The sequence below is a fragment of the Callorhinus ursinus genome, unplaced genomic scaffold (genome assembly GCF_003265705.2).
Source record: "Callorhinus ursinus isolate GAN/ISIS: 27379988/994484 unplaced genomic scaffold, GSC_fseal_2.0 scaffold4, whole genome shotgun sequence".
NCBI classification, from domain to species: Eukaryota; Metazoa; Chordata; class Mammalia; order Carnivora; family Otariidae; genus Callorhinus; species Callorhinus ursinus.
The window spans coordinates 73,312,644-73,323,462 of record NW_027397066.1 but is presented as its reverse complement, the minus strand read 5'-3'; positions in this window follow the sequence as shown (position 1 = coordinate 73,323,462).

Below are 10,819 nucleotides of genomic sequence, written 5' to 3'. Positions count from 1 at the left end.
TGGAATTTGGTAGATATTCAAAATAATGTTGAATTGAAAAAATGAACACTTGATAGTAGATACATTTTGTTTTGACATACTATATTTTCTGATGATATTTTTATCTTTATAGTAAAACATATTTTCAAAATAATGACATCCATATTGGTATATAAAGAAATTTATTTTGTCTACAAATACCAAATACCAAAATTAAAACTTCCAAGAGACTATCTTTGCAAGGCTGATAGGAATAATATATTCAACACTGAATGAGGAATAAAACATTTTTTTAAACCCCAGACTACTAATTGGCCTTTTGAAAGAAATAATTTTCTTTTTTGCTGTGCTAATCCTAAAAGTGTCTCTGTCTAATACATACAGACATTTCCTTTATAAAGCACATTTTTTCTGATGTAGATTACCAGGGGGATCAAGACCATTAATAAATATCTTTTAAAACTACTTCATAGAGTAGTTTTATGATGGTAAGAACCATCATAAGTATGCACCAAAGAACTTTACCAAAAGAGCACCAGCATTGTCAATTTTTATTTTTAACTGATAAACAATATATCATGCTAAACACTTAAATGTAAGTCAATGTCAAGGCAATGATGAATGCCTTTGAAAATTTAATCTGTTCCCCAAGACACTAAATGATTTTCCAGCTTATCATAGATTTCACATGTGACATGAGAATCAGCTGTGACCACCACATTATTAGATAAAGGGCCACAAACTGGCAGCTGACAAACCAATTTGGATGACTTCCAAAGGCTCAGTAAAGAAACCCTTAACTCACACTGGCTCAGCCACCCTCTGGCCAGAAGGTAAAGACAAAAAGATTGTAACTGAGTAAAGCATGATGACACTTCCTAAAATAGTCAAAAAATTTTGTTTTGAGAATGAATGGGTAAAGGAAAACATGTAGGTAGTAAGGGCTGAAGTCAAGTGAGCTGTCCGTTTGCAGGTCTTCATGTCTTTTTAAAGCTTGTTTTTTCATACCCTTTTTTTAAATATATATATACCCTTTTGATAATGAAAACAAGATGTGCATTCCTTCCAGATGCCTAATCTTACTCTGTGACCTCAACCTGGTCAGCAACAAAACCCTCTACCCTCTACTAAATAAATGCAAACCCTTCCAGAACAAATGTGCCTTTCACATTATTGTGCAGTTATTTGGTGCCTGTGCAGCTGAGTATGTCATCAGTGCAGTAGAGATTAACACTTGTCCTGCTCCTTCAGATAATGGCAACGTTAAAGTAATTTGTTCCAACACTTTGATAAGCCCCTTGGTTTAGCTTAACCCCTGAGATAGTCAGAATATTGCTTGGATCACATATAAAGTTAATATTGGTGCTATTTTCCAGGCCTAGGGATAACACAGGCCAGAAAAATGGAACAAAATGTCAAGTGTTGTACTTAACTGCACTGAACTTTGCTGTGTGTGGTCTATGACAGTGATTTTTATATTTTTGTATCATATGTAAGGATATCTCATAGACAATTTTAATTTCTTTCTTTAAATATTAAGTTATTTTTATTGAAGCTATTATTTTATTTCCTTTATATCGATTTGTTGCCTTTTTGTTTTCTTTTGTTTTTGAGAGTCTAAAGCTAGTACTCTGGTATCTACCTGAATTTCAGAAATACTATAGAAACTGAAATTTGATGAGCCACCAGAAAATCATATTTATATAGAGGAAACACCTTCTAAATATGAAACCATTTTCAGTTAACAAAGTATAATTTTTTTTTGAGTAGTGGAAGAAGTATTTCTTTATTCTATTTCTTAGCATAACAGTTATGAATAATCACCATCCTAATATATCATCCATCTCCTGCTCCACCCTGCTGCAATTCAGATTATGACTGGGACTAGATGTCATTTTGAATAAAATAAAATCCACAACCATGCCGAGGTGCCTGGAAAAATATTCTCTCAGTTAAAAACACTATAAAAGAAAAATGCCTGGTAGTTGGTGCTTTCAAGAAAAATGTACATATTACTCGGTGAATTCTTGGATATATCTGAAGAAGACAGCAATATGCCAGAATGGGTTGACCTGCACTCCTATTAGTTGATTGAGAATGAGGAAAATATTTTTGGAGAAATAAAATATTGAGGGTAATAGTTTGCTCTTCATCTAAGGAGCAACTCTCAGTAAAGTTGCAGAAAGAAATAATAAAGATTCCTATGTATTTGGTTTTAATCTAGCTTTCTTTACTGAGATCACATACATTCAAGTATCAAAGAGGGAACTCCACAAAATATTTTCTTTTGTGCTATTCAACTATATATATAAACTGAAATTGATTTTTTAAGTTTATTATTGTTATTATTATTATTTTTTAGTAATCTCTACACTCAACATGGGTCTCGAACTCATGACCCCGAGATCAAAAGTCATATGTTTTTCCAACTGAGCCAGCCAGGCACCCTGAAACTGATGGTTTTTAAAAATATATAAAAGATGCCTCTGCTTCTCCTGCCATCCAAGTCCCACATTTCAACATTATTACCTGTGTCTATTGTTGCATCAGGTATTTACCTCTGCTATGATGACTAACAGTAAAACCAAAATTTTCTTTCTTGTTGAAACATCAATTCTTGTTATGTGCTCTAATTTTGTTGGTAAGAACATATGAATCCAGGGGCACCTGGGTGGCTCAGTCGTTAAGCGTCTGTCTGCCTTCAGCTCAGGTCATGATCCCAGGGTCCAGGGATCAAGCCCGGCATTGGGCTCCTCCCTGCTCAGTGGGAAGCCTGCTTCTCCCTCTCCCACTCCCCCTGCTTGTGTTCCCTCTCTCGCTGTGTCTCTCTGGGTCAAATAAATAAAAAATCTTAAAAAACAACATATGAATCCATATTTTCCCCCGCATCTCCTATTTGAACTAATTTACTTTTTTATTGGTGGTTTCTAACCCTCTTAATACAAATTCTGGCAAACAAGAACAGTGTAACACTTTCCAGATGGCTTTCTAAGCAGGTACTTTCGGGTATGTAAATATGAAGGTCATTCAGCTGTAACAGATGGGTAACTTTTGCATTGTTTATGAGGGTGAGTCCAGCTTATTTCAGATTCTTCCTTCAGGAATTTAGAGCTCTTTTTAGTGCAGAAAAGGAGGCTTTAACACTCTTGGAAGACAGCTTTGGCTAGACCATCATACTCAGCAGTGATACTGAATAATCTCCATGATTCATCTCTACTATTTATTTAAGAACAAGACATACTGGTTTTATGTCAATATTCGCTTCTGTGAAATGATTATTTTGTAGCCTAGTTCTCTCAGAATTTTATCCTTAGTATTCACAAAAGCTACTAGATAGTGATGTCCATTTCCTGACACCCCATGAAATCTGTAAATCATTTCCGACACCTCTTTACCCTCAAATTAATGCCTTCTTTCTTCATGTGGATTTAGATCAATAGCAATATAAAGAAAGCAACTCTCCCATCTAAATACTTTGTGTTTGTGATGCACAATTAACCTGTAAATTACGCCGAGACTTGAAAAGAAAGACAAGATATTTGCCAATTTTCCCCATCGGTAATAAAATCAGTCTTTTTTCATGCATTGCTACAAACAAACCAGGCACTACAGCATTTCATGAATATCATAAAAATATTTTTTAAGTTCGCAGTGGGAAAAAAGAGTTTGTCTTTTTTATTTGGGATAGTACAATGACAATTTTAGGCAAATTATTAGTGATTTTTATAGTTTTAATAACAATTGTATATGCAATAACAAAAATATATTTAGCTAAGTCTCAGTGATTTTTCTCCATCTCATTTTTTTCTTATTTTACTTGGTAAAGTGAAAGATAAAAATAATAAATAATATTGCAAAAGCTAATTGGGCATTATTCTAGTTTCTGTTTATTGTTTTCTTGCTTTAAAAAGTAGGCTGAAAATGATTTCTTGGATATGACACCAAAAGCACAGGCAACAACAGAATGAATAGATCAAGTGGACTTCAACAAAATTAAAACATTTGTGCATCAAAGGCCACTATGAAGAGAGTGAGAAGAGAATCCATAAAATGAGGGAAAATATTTGCAAATCATATAACTGATAAGGGATGGATATTCAGAATATAGAAAGAACTCCTATAACTCAACAACAAAAAAGGCGAGGAGTTTGAATAGACATTTCTCCAAGGCACATATACAAATGGCCAATAAGCCTGTGAAAAGATGCTCTGCAGCAATGTCAGTCATTAGGGAAATGCAAATCAAAACCATAATGAGCTACCACCTCCCATCCATTAGATGGCTATACCTATTAAAGGAACAGACAAACAGAAAGAGAAAATAACAAGTGTGAGTGAGGATGTGGGGAAATTGGAGCACTCATGCATTCCTGATGGGAATGTAGAGTGGTGCAGCTATGGTGGAAAACGGTATGGTGACTTCCCCCCCAAATTAAACAGAGTTGCTGTCCACTACTGAGTGCACACCCAAAAGAATGAAATCAAGGACTCAACAGATATTTATATTCCAGTGTTCATAGCAGCATTATTCACAATAACCAAAAGGTGGAAACAACCAAAATGTCTGTCAACAGATGAATTTTTTTTTAAAGTGGTATACACATACAATGGAATATTATTCAAGCTTAAAAAGCAATGATCCCTGCTACAAGGTGGATAAACATCAAAACTACTACAAGTGAAATAAGCCAAGCACAAAAATTATGATTCCACTATGCTAGGTATTTAGAATAGATAAATTCATAGAGACAAAGTAGAATAGCAGTAACCAGGGGCTGAAAGAAGGGAAGAACAGGGACTTACCACTTAATGGGTACAGACTTCCTGTTTGGATAATGAAGTTCTAAAAATGTCACGAATGTACTTAATGTCACGAAATTATACTCCTTAGAATGGTTAAGGTGCTAAACTTCATGTTAGATATATTTTATCACACTTTTTAAAAATAAGAGAATTTTGAAAAAAGTAGGCTGTAGAGTACTTTCAGCTGCCTGCATAAGACAGCTCTCTGTTTAGGATTAGACTATCTCAGTTGAAGAAATTAACCTTCTTCTGTGTAAATCTATAGTTCCTGTACTTGTGTGTGTGTGTGTGTGTGTGTGTGTGTGTGTGTGATTTTTAATCCCTATTTGGCTTTGACCCTGTACTACTGCACAGATTTTTCCTTCCGCATTTTTGAAGCTCTGATTGTACTGAGAACAATCTCTTAGCTTTGGCTTTTATCTAAATGACAATCCTATTCTATAAGCTTGCTGATCTTGTGACATGCTCCCTAGTTTTCCACAAGATACAGCCTGATCTTGATAAATCCAGTGTTACCACCATATGACATGACCTAGATAGTAGTGTTTGACTTCATGGAATTTATGTTCCTATAAATGTCAGAGGAACAAAGTAAGTTTATTTTTTTTAAAGATTTTATTTATTTATTCATGAGAGACAGAGGGAGAGAGAAAGAGAGAGGGGGAGAGAGAGAGAGAAGCAGAGGGAGAAGCAGGCTCCCAAGGAGCAGGGAGCCCAATGCGAGACTCGATCCCAGGACCCTGGGATCATAACCTGAGCCGAAGGCAGACGCTTTACCATCTGAGCCACCCAGGCGCCCCAAAGAAAGTTTAGAAAGAAAACCAAGGGCATAAACTTAACTGCTCTTTATTCCATGGATTCATGTGATCTATATTAAAACTTGTAACTTAAATATTCCCATGAGCTTTTAATGAATGAGACTTCAATGTATCCATAAATACTCAGGCTATTTCTCGTTCCCACCTTTTTCCCTTAAATGATCTGTTTATGTTTTTGTTTCTTACCTGAGACTCAATGGCAGAGATGGTATCTTCTTCATCTTTACATCTCCAGTGCTTAGCACACTGCTTAAGAACTCTTGATTAATCTAAGCATTTAATAAAATAATATTTTATATTTTCCCAGTTTCATACTTTCACATGCATTATTTGTTTTAAGCTTTAAAATAACCTTAAAAGTTAGGTATGTACAAATGAGAAAACTGGAGGTTGGATAGTCTTTTTTATTATTAAGTTCAATTAGCCAACATATAGTACATCATTAGTTTTTGATGTAGTGCTCAATGATTCATTAGTTGTGTATAACAGCCCGTGCCCTCCTGAATGCCCGTCACCCCGTTACCCCATCCTCCACCCCCCTCCCTTCTGCAACCCTCAATTTGTTTCTTGAAGATAAAACAGCCTCTCAATGGTTAGAACCAAAAGCTCACCAGGTTCTCTTGATTCAAGAGTTGATGTATGTCCAGTGACATCAGAGTTGCCTCCAGGAATATCATTCAAATGACTTTGTTAGGGGAGAATACTTCATCCATACTCTTCCTGTCTCTTTCCACACTGAGAAAACGGAATTCATTCTGTCCCAAAGGGAAGAGTGAGAGTCACCTGATTGGTCAATTTGAGAAAACCAAATTGAGCAGCTTAAATGAACTGCTTAAATTAGCCTAGCCCTTTTTTCCTTTGGGAGACTGGTGTCTGTAGATAGCACAGATTTTCCTCAGTACTTCTAACCCATAAGTCTTATCCAGAACCAGGTGCTTAAGTCTGTTCAAATTTGGGGTTTAGTTAGGGAGCTCATTCAGCCCTTATGTTGAATATATTCTCCAACTTGTAGTAAAGGAATAAATATAGTAGTAAAGATTATTCTTTCTTCTCCATCTGCCTCCCCATTTCTTATCGATTTGTTCAGATTCCATTTAAGTTGTAATTAGATGTCCCACAAAGGTCCCAACAACCTTCCTGGAATAATTCAGGCCATTTAAAGTGTAGAGGAGAGCGTGTAAGTTGTGTGAGGATATCGTTCAAGAGAATCTTTAGCTCACTAAAGCCTCAGTGATAGCACCTGGAAGTAATTACTATCTAAAAGACATCTAATATCCACATAAAAACAAATTTTGATTTTCATCTCGTCATTAGTTGTGTAATAGAATTCAAGAATAGGTAGCACTCCATCACTGGCATGGATATTAAGTGGATTTTCAAAATATTGTTACCTAAATATGACCTTTATTTGTTCTTAATAGAACTGAGAGATACAAGGCAACTTCCCAGTGAAGTTTAGTCTTTGGGTATTAAGGTAAAAGAGAAGGCAGTGCAGGGGATTCCGGGTGCCTAAAAAATTATATCAGATCATAAAAGTTTATCATATCTAATGCAACCATTTCTTACTTTTTAAGTGAAAATGAGCTTCTGACACGTTTTTTATATTAAAAGCACATAGAAACAACCTAAATAATGTTTAGTATATCTTTTCTTTTCAGTAGCAAGTTATAACACATTGCCTGAAAAACTTTATGATCAAGTCCTTTTTTCATCTGACCTTGACATTATTTCATACAATCCCTTCTTTTCTTACAAAGCCTATCCCACAATATATTGGTATAGTATATGAATAAACCCAGTTCATTTAAAAAATAAATTTCAGGCACTAAATCAGTTATTCAAGTAAAAATATTACTGGTTTAAATTGTACCTGTTTTCTCCTAAGAATATAAAAACACAGATATTTCAATTTATATAATGGGGCAAATTTCTTAAATTTTTATCCTAGTACACAAATTCCATTGTTCCTGAATTACCCAATATATTTAATCTTGAACTCAATGATCTGTAACTTATTTTTAGCACCAGGTCCTTCATTTGTTTAATATGCTTGACATATAACAATCAAAGGAGTAAATTTAGAAATACTGTCAACTGAATGAAATCTTGCCAGTGACTTAATATTCCTCATACTGAAGTTTAGTGCAGATGGCAATATATTCAAGCAAATATTTATATATACCAGTATGAAATCCAAACACATTTTTTCACTTTCTGTTTTACTGTCAATCGCCAGGTTAAACTCCACAGCGGTTAAGAGCTTTCCAGATATAAAGTGTAATTTCTAAATCAGAGTTTTAAAATTTTTGAGTGAATACATTAATCACATTTATTCACTGCAGGACTGTTCACAGTAATCTGTAGACTGATGTATGGTGTCATTCTCTAGGAAACAATTGTGGAGGATCCTCCAAACTTTTTTGACCAAACATCTGAAGAGACAAAGTTTAAAAAAAATTTATTTTGGTAAATATTGTTTCAAATCATAAAGGAGTGAGAAGTATTGACATATAAACCACATTTGTTTACCAATTTCAAATGAAGCGATGAATAGAAGTATTTCCATTTGTATTGTATACACTTGATAATACCATTAAATTATTGTAAAATATGTTACTTATAGTTTCAATATTTTGATGAATTCTTGGAGAATTTCAGCTATATCTAACCTATCTTTATTTTAGTTTTCAAATAGCCAAACCACAGTCAGGTAGACATATAATGGCTGAAAAAAAAAAAAGGGACAAATAACATAACAAGAAAATGTCATTAAAGAAACTCATATATATATGTATATATATATATACATATATATATATCTTAGGCTAGTCCTATGTTCCATGTTTTCTCATGGAATTAGAGGACAAATAGGAAAAAGCTGCTGTTATGACTACCAAAATATTTATACTAAAATTATTTACTTGACAGATATTTTATCAGATATATGAATATGCTATGATGAAAACAACACAAAATTCCCCTTAGGAAATTTCACACTTTAAAGTAGTTAAGTAAAATTTTAAAGGTAAATACTAAAGGAGTATTTACCTTTTTAAAAGCTCCTAAATATAAAGTCAGAGGTCAGTTAGTTTGCTAAATATAAAAAAGGGTAGTAATTCAGAGCGTGATCTTTGAGGCAAATAATTCTAGTTGCCAAGCCTGGTTGTGCTCCTGTAGAGCTGTATGACCTTAGGGAAGTTATTAACCTGTCTGAGCCCCAGTTTTTCCATTTAATAAATTTAGCATAAAAATACATATACACTTTTTCTTCAGGGGTTACTGTATGGATTCAACGAGATAATCATTGTAAATATCAAACAAATATTAATTTGTAATAACTATCAGCAATTATCTAAGATGTAATAGATATAAAATACTTAGTAGATTGACATATATACAATAAATAAAAGCAAATTTATTAAATGAATATGATTTTGTATACAAAAAGACATCTCAACAGTAGGCATTTTCAATAAAACAAGTATTATATATTGTTAAAATATAGCTATTAGTTTAGCAATTCCATCTCTGGCTATATAACCAAAGGAATGAAAAACAGAGATTCAAACAGATATCTGTACACTAATGTTGATAGCAGCATTATTTACAATAGTCAAAATGTGGAAACAGCCCAAATGTCCACCAACAGATGAATAGGTAAATATATATAAAGAGAATATTTATTATAACATTGATATATAATAAATATAATGTACATTATATTATTATATAATATATAGAATATTATATGGTATGTATTATAATATTTTATATATTATACATATTTTATATATGCTTTATATAAAATGTATACTATATAATATAATATATAAATATATTAAATATGTTTATAATATATAAATATTTCAGCCTTTAAAAGGAATAAAATTCTGACACATGCTATAATATGGGTGAACCTTGAAAACATTGGGCCAAGTGAAATAAGCCAGATACAAAAGAACAAATATTGTATGATTGCACTTATATGAGGTACCTAGAGGAGGCAAATTCATAGGGACAAAAATAAAATGGTGGTTTCCATAGGTTGGGGAAGAGGGAATGGAGAATTATTATTTAATGGGCACAAAAGTTCTATTTGGGGCAGTAAAAAAGTTTTGGAAATGTTGAGTGGTAGAAGTTACACAACATTGTGAATGTACTTAATCCCACTGAATTATACACTTAAAATGGTTAAAAGGGTAAGTTGTTTTTTTTTTTAAGATTTTATTTATTTATTTAATTGACACAGAGAGAGAGACAGCGAGAGAGGGAACACAAGCAGGGGGAGGGTCAGAGGGAGAAGCAGGCTTCCCGCGGAGCAGGGAGCCCGATGCGGGGCTCGATCCCAGGACCCTGAGATCATGACCTGACCTGAAGGCAGTCGCTTAACCAACTGAGCCACCCAGGCGCCCCAAAAGGGTAAGTTTTATGTTATATATATTTTACCGCAATTTTAAAAGTAAAAAACAAAACATAGATATTAGAAGAACAAAAGCCCATGGGTAGTGAACAGTTCTGAGCCAGTATTTTGAAGGTAACTTTATATATTCTCTGTTTATGATTTTGAGTGACTTGTATATTTCTAGCACTGTCATTTCCCCACAGTTGGATAATAGAAGATTCAGGGCCTATTGTGATGTGCCACACAGATCTGTCTTCAGGGATGAAAATTTTCTTCAGCTCCCGGGGGTCGGGGGGGATGGCAATTCTCAGTTCTCAGCCCTACCAGGAAATTACCTTCAGCTGAAAAGCTGCCTTGTCCAAGGTCAAATCCCTTTCCTGAGGAAGGCCACCATCCAATGAATGGTTGAAGGAGGAATATAAAGCCCTGTCTCTTCACCATAATATGGGCAACTTGAAGGGACTACCCTCAGAGCTCCACGTAGGATTAGCTGAAGTTAACCTCTCCCTCTACTCAATCTTGCTTCATTTATCTGCCCTTCCACAGATGTTAAGTCTAGCATTCTCTACTAAACTTCTAACATGCTAATTTCTATCTCAGAGTAAGTATTCATTGAGGAAAAGAGAATACCTAAGTATTTCTAGGTCATTGGACATGAGATCCCTAGTGACATAGAACACCAGGGAACTAAAGTGTCATGATGAGCCCAGTGTTGAAGAAGGGGCATATAGAACAAGGTATTAAATGGAATCTTGGCCAACATCTATTTTACCATGGTCCACTCAGTTCACGAACCCACCCAATAATGTCCCCATTC